Source organism: Hemitrygon akajei, chromosome 4 (assembly GCF_048418815.1).
Source record: "Hemitrygon akajei chromosome 4, sHemAka1.3, whole genome shotgun sequence".
Taxonomy (NCBI): domain Eukaryota; kingdom Metazoa; phylum Chordata; class Chondrichthyes; order Myliobatiformes; family Dasyatidae; genus Hemitrygon; species Hemitrygon akajei.
In genome coordinates, this window is record NC_133127.1 from 7,851,822 (window position 1) to 7,864,868 (window position 13,047).

At 49.0% G+C, this 13,047-nt stretch overlaps 1 long non-coding RNA gene across 2 annotated transcripts in view; it reads right to left on the reverse strand.

The window, feature by feature from the left end:
- Positions 1-12,231, reverse strand: part of LOC140726103 (uncharacterized) — a 96,363-nt gene extending 84,132 nt beyond the window's left edge. For both annotated transcript variants that reach the window (XR_012098572.1, XR_012098571.1), the window contains exons 1-2: positions 12,027-12,231; positions 540-642 (exon numbers count right to left, since the gene is read on the reverse strand). This is a non-coding gene — a long non-coding RNA (uncharacterized lncRNA). The remainder of the gene's footprint in view (positions 1-539; positions 643-12,026) is intronic.
- Between the last annotated feature and the right edge of the window lie 816 nt (positions 12,232-13,047).

A 13,047-nucleotide genomic window follows, 5' to 3' on the forward strand; every position in this document is an offset into this window, starting at 1 on the left:
AAAGGCATGAGATTGGGCCTGAGAGGAAAATTGTATCAGCCATGATGAAATGGTGGAGCAGACTCAATTGGCAAATGGCCTAATTTTGCTCCTATATTTTCTGGTCCTATGGTCTTATGGACTCTCTGTGTCTCCATGTAGAATATGTGGGTTTTTCCGGGTCCTCCCATTTCCCCCCACAGTCCAAAGGTGGACCAGGTAGGTTAGTTAGTCATTGTATATTGTCCTGTGATTAGGTTAGGGGTAAATCAAGGGGTTGCCAGGAATTGCTAAGGCATGCAGCTGGAAGGGCCCCTTCTGTGCTGTATATCTTACTGAATAAATAAAATAAACCAGAACCTATTAACCTCCAGCCAAAATGCAGGGAAATAGGACTGTCTCAGATGGGAATCTTGTTCGGGATGGACAAGTTGGTCTGGAAACTCTATAACAATATGATGCTGTGCCAATTTGGGGAATTAAGAAAGCAGCAGAGGTGAGTGAGGAGGACCTGGGGGAGAGCAGTGGGACAGACCATTGCATATTCAGAGTCCACCTACCTTGTTGAGACCATTGGAAGAGCTGGAGGTGATGTCACCATTCAGGAAGTGATGTGTGTCAGTGGAAACAGCTGATTGGTGAACAGCAAGGGTGGGTTGTTCACTGAAATAAAGATAAAGGCAGGGATGTTACATTGTAACAGGCATTGTTTATCGATGAGAATCTTGCCGGTGGATTCACTCTCCATTACGTTCAGTGCCACACACTCTAGTGTGTACAACAGGAGGATAGGTCAAATGAACACAGCTGAGTGATGGTACGGGAGAAAGGGGTTTATATTTCTGCATCACTGAGAATGTTTCCGAGCAATGTGGGGCCTTTACATGCTGGATGGTTTGTGTCCAATCCAGGATGGAGTCCATATCCCTACAGGGAGTTTGCTGGTGCTGTTAGGGTGGGTTTAAGCTTATCTGACAGGATGGAGAAACACAGAGACTATGACCAGGAGGGGAGACGATATTGTTAAATATAAAAAGAAACAGGGTCACCAGGGGGCAGATCAGAGCTGGTTTAATAATGGTCAGGGGCAGACTGCAGGGCTAAAATGCATCTGAGTAAATGCAAGGAGACTGACTGGTCAGGCATTGGTCAGCATTGGGAACACGGTATTGTTGCAGTCACAGAGATGGGACAAGAGCAGGACTTTGCTGGGGTACAGACACTTCAGGTGTGATGGGGAGGTACGAATAAGTAGAATATTGATGAATGAGACCATCACTGCAGAAAGCAGGGAGGTTGTCCCAAAGGTTCTTCCAGTAAGGCAAAGGTTCCACATTAGAACAGGGCGATCACTTTGGTTGGAGTATATTACAGAGTACACAACAGTCAGCGGCAGATAGAGGAGTCGATATGAAGACAGATCAGAGATGAAAGAGTACTAGAGTTCAGGAACTTGGAGACCTCAGCCTCAGTGTGAAAGGTCTGCAGCAGAATGAACTGATAAACTGTGTCCAGGAGATCCTTTGAGTCTGTCTGAAGATGGTTCTATAAGAGATGCAGAACATTTGAGCTGCTCTTGGGGAAATAGCCCTCAGCATGGGGATGCCGTGTCCATGGGGGAGTATTATAGGGTCAGAGTCCATAACGATCACAGGAACAGTCTGCTGGGTTTAAAATGAGAAGGGAAAGGTGGATAGGAGGGAGAAGATGACTGATCCTAAGCCAGTAGAAGCTTCCTCCTGTATCTGTGATTCCAATCACACTGTCTCACCGATCACACTCTATCTGAAATAATATCTGGAAGGAGGGTGAACTGAATTCCAGAAACAACAGTGAATCAGTCTAAACTAAACTGTAAAACAACAAAAGGCAGAGTGAGTGATGAACCAGCTGGTTCTGTCAGTGACCTAGCCAGTGACTGACTGATTCAGACTCTCAGTGTGATCTCTGTTACTGTACCCTGGTTTACAGAGAGATTCCATGCCTTCACTTTCAAACCCACCCAGACCACATCCTTCGCTTTTCAGAGAAATCTGTTACTGTATCGAGTCATACAGCCCTTCTGTCACAGTCTGGTCCGCGAAATCCACATTCTGGTTCACAGTCCGGTCCATCGATCCTTGTTTCGGGTTTTCCTGTTTTCTCCCTTGTTCTGTTGGTTGCCTTAATTGTGGGCTGGCACATAAGTACCTCTCAAACCAAGAATTCCCTGCTGGACTGTCCCCGTCCCCTTCCCCTTCCCCTGGTTCTGTGTCCTGCCCAAGCCAAGGCTCTTTGTTTCCAGCCTCCTAAGATCTATTCAAGGCTTCGTGTTCTCGTCCTGTCCTGTAGCCACGTCTTGTCCTAGCCTAGACCCGGGTCTTGGTTCCGAGTCAAGACCCAGGTTCCTAGTTCCAACCAAGACCTAGGTTCCAGGTCCTTGTCCAGGCTCTGTTCTGGAGTTCCGTGTTCCATGTTCAAGTCTGAGCTTCGTGTCCTCATCCAGTTCTGGTGTCTTTTCCAGTCCATGAGGCTCACCCAGCCCAGGAGTACCTCACCCAGCCAGGTGCTGGAGATTCCTCTACCTGTGCTGGAAATTCCTCGTCCTGTCCAAGGCAAGTCCTAGAACCTCGTCTTGTCTAAGCCTAGTCCAAGAACGTCGTCGTGTCTAAGTCATGGCTCTGTGTTCTGGTCCTGTCCATGTGCCTCGTTATGTGCAAGAGTTCCACGTCCAGTCCTGTAGCCACGTCTCGTCCTCACCTAGATCCGGGGTCCGAGCCTGAGTCAAGACCCAGATTCCGGGTCCCTGTAAAGTCTCTGGCTCGGAATCCTAGCCCAGGTACCTGTTGTAATGTGAGTATTATTAAAGGTAAATTAATACTAATCGGGAAGCTGTTGGTAACAAGATTCGGGTTTCCAGGGTTGGCGGGATCTTTACTTCCGCTCTTTTTACTCCCAGTATGCATTATATATAGTTCCTCCACCCATGCCGCACGAGGTACCTGGAAACCTCTGTATTGTAAATATCATTTGCCGTCCCGGAGAAAGGTGTTCTTTTGACCATCAAATTGTCAAGAGGTCTTTTGTAAAGTCGAAGTTACCACATGTTTTTGGCGATGAGGTGAGCTGGTTTTGTGGATGGGTCAGCCCATTTCGAACAGGAGCTGTGAGTGGACGAGGAGCCTCGTGTTCAGATGGCTACGTTCGGGACTATCAGTGAGTTCGCGGAGTGAACTGAGGACTGGCTGGAGTATGAGGAAAGGTTGGGACACTTTTTCTGTGCTAATAGAATTACTCAGGAGGCTAAGAAGCGCTCTATTCTCCTGAGTGTGTGTGGGGCAAAGACTCGCAAGCTGATACAGAACTTAGCCACACCATGGAAACCGGGAGAATTTCCGTACGATGAACTGGTCAAGCTCATGGGGAACCACCACAATCCGAGGCCTTCAGTGATAGTCCAACAGTTCAAGTTTCACAGCCATGTCAGGAAGCCAGGTCAGTCTGTGGCTAACTTTGTGGCTGAACTTCTTTTCAAGAAAGCCTTAGAGATTGCTCAAGGCATGGAGATGGCTGCTAATAATGCCAAGGATGTCCAGAAAGGATATGGGGGGTCACAGTCGGCGGCAGTGCTCCAAGTCAGGAGGGAGACTGGTAAACAGGAAAAGTGGGTGAATTGTTTTCAGTGTGGAGGAACGCAGTATGCAAACGTTTGCAAATTCAAAGATACTGTCTGCCATGCTTGTAGCAAAAAGGGACATTTAGCTAAAATGTGCAGGAGTTTAAAGGGTAAGGTTAAGCCTGGGCAGGGGAAAGCTCAACAAGCTCAGGCAGCCACACACCACCTAGAAGAAGCAGACGGAGAGGCAGTGTGTGCCTACAACATGTTTGGGGTGGAAACGGATGAGGAACCACCTGAACCATATTATGCCACAGTCACTGTCAGGGGAAAGGGCATTAAGTTCGAGATTGATCCAGGGGCTACAGCATCGGGCATCAGTGAGGAGACCTACAGGAGGACATGGGGGTCCAAACTGCCTCCCATCAGACTGTCTAAGCTCAAACTCAGGACCTATACGGGGCTGCCCATACCTCATTTAAGGGTGTTATATGTGGATATTTCAGCCGGGGGTCAGAAGACTGAAGCCAGGCTGGTGATAGCTAAGGTCAGTGGGCCCAGTCTTTTGGGCCACGATTGACTTCACAAAATCCGGCTCAACTGGCATGGAATTAGTATGCACACACGACGGAGGACATTCTGCAGCGGTATAGTGACGTTTTCAGGGACGAGCTGAGCACACTGAAGGGCGTGACTGTGAAACTCTATGTTGACTCTGAGGCCACACCACATTTTTTTAAGCCCGGGTCGGTGCCCTATGCCATGAAAGGCAAAGTCAAGGAGGAGCTGGAACATTTACAAGGGCTGGGCATCATTGAGCCTGTCCAGTTTTCAAGGTGGGCGGCTCCTATTGTTCCGGTTTTGAAGGCAGATAAAACAGTATGGATATGTGGGAACTACAAGTTTACGGTGAATCAGGTCTCTAAGCTGGAGGAGTACCCATTGCCACGGGTGGATGACCTGTTTGCGACCCTGTCAGGGGGTAAGCTGTTCACAAAGCTGGACATGAGCCACGCCTACCAACAGCTGCTGTTCGACGAGGATTCAAAGGAGTACGTCACCATCAATACGCACAAGGGATTATTCAAATACAATGGCCTGGTGTTTGGAGTGGCGTCTAGCCCCGCCATTTTCCAAAGGACAATGGACTCTTTGCTACAGGGGATTCCGCACGTAGCAGTGTATCTTGATGATATTTTGATCACGGGAGCCACGGAGGGGGAGCATCTGGCTAACTTAGAACAGGTGCTGAAGAGACTCTCAGATGCTGGGCTGCGGCTGAAACGTGGAAAATGTGTGTTCCTGGCTCCGAGTGTGACCTACCTGGGACGCAAGATTACAGCTGAGGAGCTTTGCCCAGTGGAGGACAAAGTGAAAGCTATTAAGGAGGCCCCAAGGCCCAAGAGCATCACTGAACTCAGATCATTTTTGGGCATGGTGAATTATTATGGCAAGTTTCTTCCGGACCTCTCAAAGGTTTTGGCCCCACTGTATAAGCTGCTTCACAATGACACTAAGTGGCGGTGGGGTGAACAGCAGGAGGAAGCTTTCAAGGAAGTGAAAGAACTCCTCCACTCAGCGAAGCTGCTCGTTCACTATGACCCAGACAAGGAGATCACCCTTACATGCAACGCTTCACCCTATGGAGTCGGGGCAGTTCTCTCACACGTAATGGAGGACCGTTCAGAGAAGCCTATTGGTTTTGCTTCACGTACCCTGACGGCTGCTGAGAAGAGATATTCACAGCTAGACAAAGAAGGTCTGGCCATTGTTTTTGCTATCAAACGTTTTCATCAGTACCCCTATGACGTGCATTCACAATTTATACGGACCGTAAACCACTGATGAGCCTTTTGAGTGAGACCAGATGCATCCCACCGCTAGCCTCAGCCGGGATACAGCATTGGGCTCTCACATTGTCAGCTTACCAGTATACTATAGTGTACAGTAGTGGTCACCAACATTTTTAAGCCCAAGATCCCCAACCACGGCCTTAGTAAAAGGCGAGATCGACTCCAAATCGATTAGTTACACGGGCAGTGGTAGAGGAGATTGTGGCAGAGTTGAGAACTGAGATGTCCCGATTGTTATCAGCGGGTGTGGCCCTCCCCCCCCCCCATATGATGGAGCTGATAGGGAGGCGGATCCTCTAAAATAGTGGTCACCAACCTTTTTAAGCCCAAGGGCCCCTACCTCAGCCTCAGCAAAAGGCAAGATCGACCCCAGATCAATTAGTTACACGCATGCGCACCGGAGCAGAAAAGACCGGAAGTAAAACCCTGCAACGGGGAAGTAGAAATAATGTATAAACACCAGGGGTACCCCCCCTTTTTTGCACTGCGGACCCGTTTAATATCGACAATATTCTTGCGGACCGGCTGATGGGGGGGGGGGGGGGGCGGGGAGCAGTGTTAAACACGACGGGAATACAGCGATACTCGAAGCAGGTTCCTTATGTCCAGTCTATTCCGCAATTTAGTTTTCACGGCTCTCCTGCTGTCCTGCGCTGCTCACATTTTTTCCGCTGAAAAAACTCAGCGGGTTCGTCTTTAAGTGCAGGGTGCTTGGACTCAGGGTACCGAAGCAGTTTTGAGGGCTTCATTACCTCATTAGGCAGCCTCCCGGCCTGAAATCCAGCCTCTGCCCGCCCGCCACCAGACACCTTGGCCAGGTGCGGCTGGTCGTGGGTGGGTGAGAGGACAAGGTCAGGGCCGGAGGTTCCCGTACTGGGGCCACGGCAGTCGTAGTCCGAAGAGAGCGACCGACCGAGTGAGGAGAGCGACAGGGTGCGCACCCGCCTCCCCCCTTGCAGGATCTATCGGCTGACAAAAGTTTGTTTCAGCAGATCACAGAGAGGTAGCTGCTCTGCTACTTAAGAAACCTTGAGCCTGAGTTAGGTATCTGCAAATATTTTAGCAGCGGGTTCCCCACGAACATTCGTTGTGCTAAACAGGTTCAGAGGCGGTGCCCATCTGTCAGCGCTCCAGGCCAGTAGCAACAGCATTTCCCGCCGGGTGTCACTGCGTTTCGGTGACTGATGACCTCATGTGGGTTCAAGTTCAACAGTGGGCGTGACAGGGAATGAGGAAAGGTGCAGCTGACTCATATCATTTCCTCGCGGCCCGGTGGTTGGGGACCAATGAATTACACTGTGTCGTGCGTGGCGGGGGAGTTACACACAGGCGCACTGGCCAGAAAGAATGGAACTAAATCCCCGCAACCCGGAAACAATCTCTCAACAGTATTTGTGTACTTATTTATCTTTTTTTTTTTCGGGATCTACTGGGAAAGTCTCAAAGATCAACCAGTTGATTGCGATTGACAGGTTGGCGACCACTAGTGTACAGAGCGGGTGGGGATAATGCAAACGCCGATGTGCTGAGTCGACTACCTTTACCTGAGTCACCTGTTACTACATATGTGCCTCCAGAGACTGTGTTTTCATTGGAGAGGCTGTCAGAGACACCTGTAAAGGTGACCCAGATCAAGCAATGGACAGAGAGGGACCCGTCCTGTCTCAAGTCAAGATTTTCCTTTTACAAGGTTGGCCCAGAGTCGTGGAAGGAGAGGAACTGAGGCCTTAAGCCAAACGCAAGACCGAACTGAGTCTGCAGGATGGCTGCATTTTCTGGGGGGTGAGGGTCATCATGCCTCCCCCTGGCCATTCACAGATTGTGGAGGAAATTCATGAGACTCACCCAGGGGTGTCTCGAATGAAAAGCCTTGCAAGATCCTACGTCTGGTGGCCAAGAATGGATCAGGATCTGGAGAACAAGGTAAAATCATGCACGCAATGTCAGACCAATCAGAACATGCCACCACCAGCTCCTTTGCACCCATGGGAGTGGCCAGTCTACCCCTGGTCTAGGCTACATTTGAACTTTGCTGGCCCCTTTATGGGACAGATGTTTCTTGTAATGGTAGATGCGCATTCCAAATGGATCGAAGCTCACATCATGAGCAACATCACAGCCCCCTCAACCATAGACAAACTCAGCAAGTGTTTGCAGTCCACGGGTTGCCTGACACTCTGGTCACTGATAATGGCCCGACGTTCACCAGTGAGCTGTTCAGTGAGTTCATGCGGCAGAATGACATTCGTCACATTTGGACGGCTCCTTTCCACCCAGCCGCAAATGGTTTGGCTGAGCAGGTTGTTCAGACGATGAAGGAAAGCCTGAAGTAGATGACAGGGGATTCTCTTAGTACCCGGCTTTCACGTTTCCTGTTTAAATACCGCCTCTCCACAGACTATGACTGCACGCACTCCAGCAGAGATGCTGATGGGGCATAGGCCTAAGTCAAGATTGGACCTGCTGCGCCCAGACATGAAGGCAAAAGTGGAGAGAAAGTAGGAAAAGCAGAAGGAGGGACATGATCAACATGCGTGAGAGAGACAGTTAAAACCAGATAACAAGGTCTATGTGAGAAACAATCAGCAATGGCTACCTGGGGTTATTCTTAAGCAGAGTGGTCCAATCTCCTATGTTGTTAAGCTGACTGGGCATGGTTTCTGCAGACATCAGGACCATGTGCACCTGCGTCATGATTCCAGCTCAGAGGTAGACAGTTCCCTGGAGTTTCCAATGGTGAGACAGACTACTGGGGAAGCATGTCCACCAGTGACTTTGCTAGAAGGAGAGACACTGGCAGAGGGGGCTGATTCCCCTGAAGAGGAGGGACATTCTCACGCGGACACACAGACCCCTCTCATGTCCCCAACACCAGATCAACGCAAAACATCCTCACCAGCGGTGCCTGCTGGGTCACCGGGGGTAGTGCATAGATCGCAGCACCCTCACAAACCTCCTGACAGACTGAATCTTTGATTGGATAGTTTCTTTTGTTGTTAGATTGAATGTTGAACTTGCCACTTTTTTTTAACTGTTTTTGTATTGGTAACCTGTTGCTAATGATACCACTGTTTTTATTTCCCAGTTCTTCTATATTTGGGGAATGTTGGATTTTAAAGGGGGAGAAGTGTTGTAATGTGAGTATTATTAAAAGTAAGTTAATACTAATCGGGAAGCTGTTGGTAACAAGAGTCAGGTTTCCAGGATTGACGGGGTTTTTACTTCTGTTCTTTTTTACTCCCGGTATGCATTGTATATAGTTCCTCCACCCATGCCACACGAGGTACCTGGAAACCTCTGTATTGTAAATATCATTTGCCGTCCCGGATAAAGCTGTTCTTTTGGCCATCAAATTGATGAGTGGTCTTTTGTAAAGTAGAAGTTACCATAATTCCTAGTTCCTTGTCCTGGTCATGACCTTGTTGACCACGGGAATGGTACCGGAGGATTGGAGGGAGGCAAATGTTGTCCCCTTGTTCAAAAAAGGTACTAGGGATAGTCCGGGTAATTATAGACCAGTGTGCCTTACGTCTGTGATGGGAAAGCTGTTGGAAAAGATTCTTAGAGATAGGATCTATGGACATTTAGAGAATCATGGTTTGATCAGGGACAGTCAGCATGGCTTTGTGAAGGGCAGAGCATGTCTAACAAGCCTGATAGAGTTCTTTGAGGAGGTGACTAGGCATATAGATGAGGGTAGTGTAGTGGATGTGATCTGTATGGATTTTAGTAAGGCATTTGACAAGGTACCACATGGTAGGCTTATTAAGAAAATCAGAAGGCATGGGAACCAGGGAAGTTTGGCCTGGTGGATTCAGAATTGGCTTGTCTGCAGAAAGCAGAGGGTCATGGTGGAGGGAGTACATTCAGATTGGAGGGTAGTGACTAGTGGTGTCCCACAAGGATCTGTTCTGGGACCTCTACTTTTCGTGATTTTTATTAACAATCTGGATGTGGGGGTAAAAGGGTGGGTTGGCAAGTTTGCAGACAGCACAAAGGTTACTGTTGTTGTAGATAGTGTGGAGGATTGTCAAAGATTGCAGAGAGACATTGATAGGATGCAGAAGTTGGCTGAGAAGTGGCAGATGGAGTTCAACCCAGAGAAGTGTGAGGTGGTACACTTTGGAAGGACAAACTCCAAGGCAGAGTACAAAGTAAATGGCAGGATACTTGGTAGTGTGGAGGATCAGAGGGATCTGGAGGTACATGCCCACAGATCTCTGAAAGTTGCCTCACAGGTAGATAGGGTAGTTAAGAAAGCTTATGGGGTGTTAGCTTTCATAAGTCGAGGGATAGAGTTTAAGAGTCGCGATGTAATGATGCAGCTCTACAAAACTCTGGTTAGGCCACACTTGGAGTACTGTGTCCAGTTCTGGTCACCTCAATATAGGAAGGATGTGGAAGCATTGGAAAGGGTACAGAGGAAATTTACCAGGACGCTGCCTGGTTTAGAGAGTATGGATTATGATCAGAGATTAAGGGAGCTAGGGCTTTACTCTTTGGAGAGAAGGAGGATGAGAGGAGACATGATAGAGGTGTACAAGATATTAAGAGGAATAGACAGAGTGGACAGCCAGCGCCTCTTCCCCAGGGCACCACTGCTCAGTACAAGAGGACTTGGCTTTAAGGTAAGGGGAGGGAAGTTCAAGGGGGATATTAGAGGAAGGTTTTTTACTCAGAGAGTGATTGGTGCATGGAATGCACTGCCTGAGTCAGTGGTGGAGGCAGATACACTAGTGAAGTTTAAGAGACTACTAGACAGGTATATGGAGGAATTTAAGGTGAAGGTTATATGGGAGGCAGAGTTTGAGGGTTAGCACAACATTGTGGGCCAAATGGCCTTTAATGTGCTGTACTATTCTATGTTTCATGTTCCCACTTTCCTAGTCTTAGTCCTAGCCCTGGCCCTGAAACCTCGTCTCATTCAGGGCCTGTGTGTCAATGCCCAGAGTCGTTTCCCCCCAACTTCCCTTGCTTTCTGGATAATCTTAGTCCTGTTCCCAGTACTTCAGTGTCTGTGTCTTGTATTCGGGTTCGCTCCCAGCGCCCCCCAATGACACCTTCAGCCCATCAGAACCATGCTGATCCATGGATCTGACTCTCTAACTCTAACTCTCTCCCATTCCCACTCTACCACCTCTCTCCTCATCCTCGTTTCCAATGTTACCCACCCCTCACTGGTCAACGACACTAGCATCTGTATTTCACACAACTGTCTCCAGTTACACCTCCCACACTTAAAGTAATCAATACAATGTACCAGTGTGAGAGGGGACGGACCTCAGGACATTCCTGCTCTAACAAACCCCCTGCCCCTCCTGGTGATCACACACCCAACTCTCTCTCCTGTACCCTGGCTTACACACTAGACTGCTGCTACCTCTCTCATCTGAGTGACAATTCCACCATTAACCCACCCCCACCAATGGTTACATTGTACCCGTGTTAGAGGATTTGACCCCAGGACTCTCATATGCTGTCTGACTGCTCTTCTTAGTCACCAATCTCCATTCATTTTCTTTCTTACATATTCCATCCCTCTCACCCCCCTCACCCCTCCCCCTCCCCACCTCTCTCTCTCTACCCCTCTCCCTTTCCATCCGTTTCTTTCCCTCCCTCCCACTCCTTCCCCTCCCAACCCCTCCCCTCCCTCTCCTTTTCCCCTTCCCCTCCCTCTCCCACCCTCACTCCCTTCACTTTCCCTCTCCCTCATTCTCCTTTCCTCCGCCTCTCCCTCCCTCCCTCTTTCTCTCTAGAAGTGTCTATGACTCTGATAAACATGCTGTCAGAAATAATGTGGAGAATGTGGTCACACTGAATTCCAGAGATAGATTCAATCAGTTTAACTTGAACTGTAAACAAACTTTGCTTTTCAAAGAAATCACGTGAATGTATCAAGTCAAACTCCCCCTCAGCCCATCATATTCTTGCTGATCAGTAAGTACCTGTCTGTACTGATCTCATTTACCGACACCCTCCCACTACCTCCCTCCCTCCCCTCACACCCCCAGCCCCTCCCTCCTGCATTTCACACACTTGTCTCCCTCAACCCTTCATCTCCAAATGATCGTCACCCCCACCCTCCTTAAAGTAACCAATACATTGTACCTGTCTGAGAGGGGACTGACCTGGTGACCACTTATCTCCCCTCTCTCTCTTCCTGCACTACAACCACCTCACTAAACACCTCCCACATTTCTCCATCCTGGATATCCCACAGTGAATCCAACCACAGTCCCACCTGCTCTATGTGGTCGGACAGGAGCAGCAACCAGACACACTTCCTGCAGGTGTGGTCACTGTGACATTGGAAATGTCCCTGATCTCCTACACCCTGCAGGACGAGAGTCCCACTGCCCTGACTTTCAGAATCTTTATCCCCACGTCCCTTCTACCAAGAGACAACTCATCTGGTCACAGCTCAGCCTCCCCCTGAAGCCCAATACTCACCTAAGCCAGATCAGTGACCCCATCAACAGCATTTTGTCCTCAATATCCCTCCCAATATGACCAACCCCACTCCATTAACACTTCTCTTATACCTCGTTCCCATCGTTCCCGTGTGGATTACCTGCCTCACTGCTGGTTCTTGATCTTACCTCTCTGTCTCTCTCTCCTGACCAGAGCAGTGTTCGAGCCTCCCAACACACCATCTCACCGATCAGACGTTGTCAGAAATAATATCTGGAAGGAGGGTGAACTGAATTCCAGAGACAACAGTGAATCGTCTAAACCAAACTGTAAAACAGCAAAAGGCAGAGTGAATGATGAACCAGTCAGTGACCCGGCCAGTGACTGACTGATTCAGACTCTCAGGTGATCTCTGCTGATACCGTACCCTGGTTTTATAGAGATTCAGAGCTTTCACTTTCATCTCAACCCAGACCATATCAATTGCTTTTCGGAGAAATCATGTGACTGTATCCAGTCAAACAGCCCTTCAGCCCATCATATCTGTGCTGATCCATTGTGATCCCAGTCCAACTCTAAACACCTCTCTCCTCATCCTCGATTCCATTGCTACCCACTCCTCACCATCTCTACCATCTGTATTTCACTTAATTGTTTCCGGTTACATCTCACCTCTCCCCACACCCAAAGTAACCAATAAAATGTACCTGTATGAGAGGGGACTGACCCCAGGACCCTCATGTGATGTCTGACTGCTCTCCTTAGTAACCAAATTCCATTTTTCTTTCTTTTTCCCCCACTCTCCCTCCCTCCCTCTCTCTCCATCACTCTGCCTCTCTGACCCTCTCTGTCTCTCTCCCTCCTTCCCTTTCTCTCTCTCCACCTCTCCCTTTCCCTCCCTCCTTCCCCTCCATCCCACTCCCTCTCCTTCTCCCCTCCCTCTCTCCCTCCAGAGGTGTCTGTGGCTCTGATCAACGTGCTGTCAGAATTAATGTGGAGAATGTGGACACACTGAATTTCCTCCCTCTCCTTCTCTTTCTCTCCCTTCCTTTCCCTCCCTCCCTCCCTCGCCCTCTCCCTCCCTTTCCCTCACTCTACCACCCTCCCTCCCCCTCTCTCTCTAGAAGTGTCTGTGACTCTGATAAACATGCTGTCAGAAATAATGTGGAGAATGTGGTCACACTGAATTCCAGAGATAGATTCAATCAG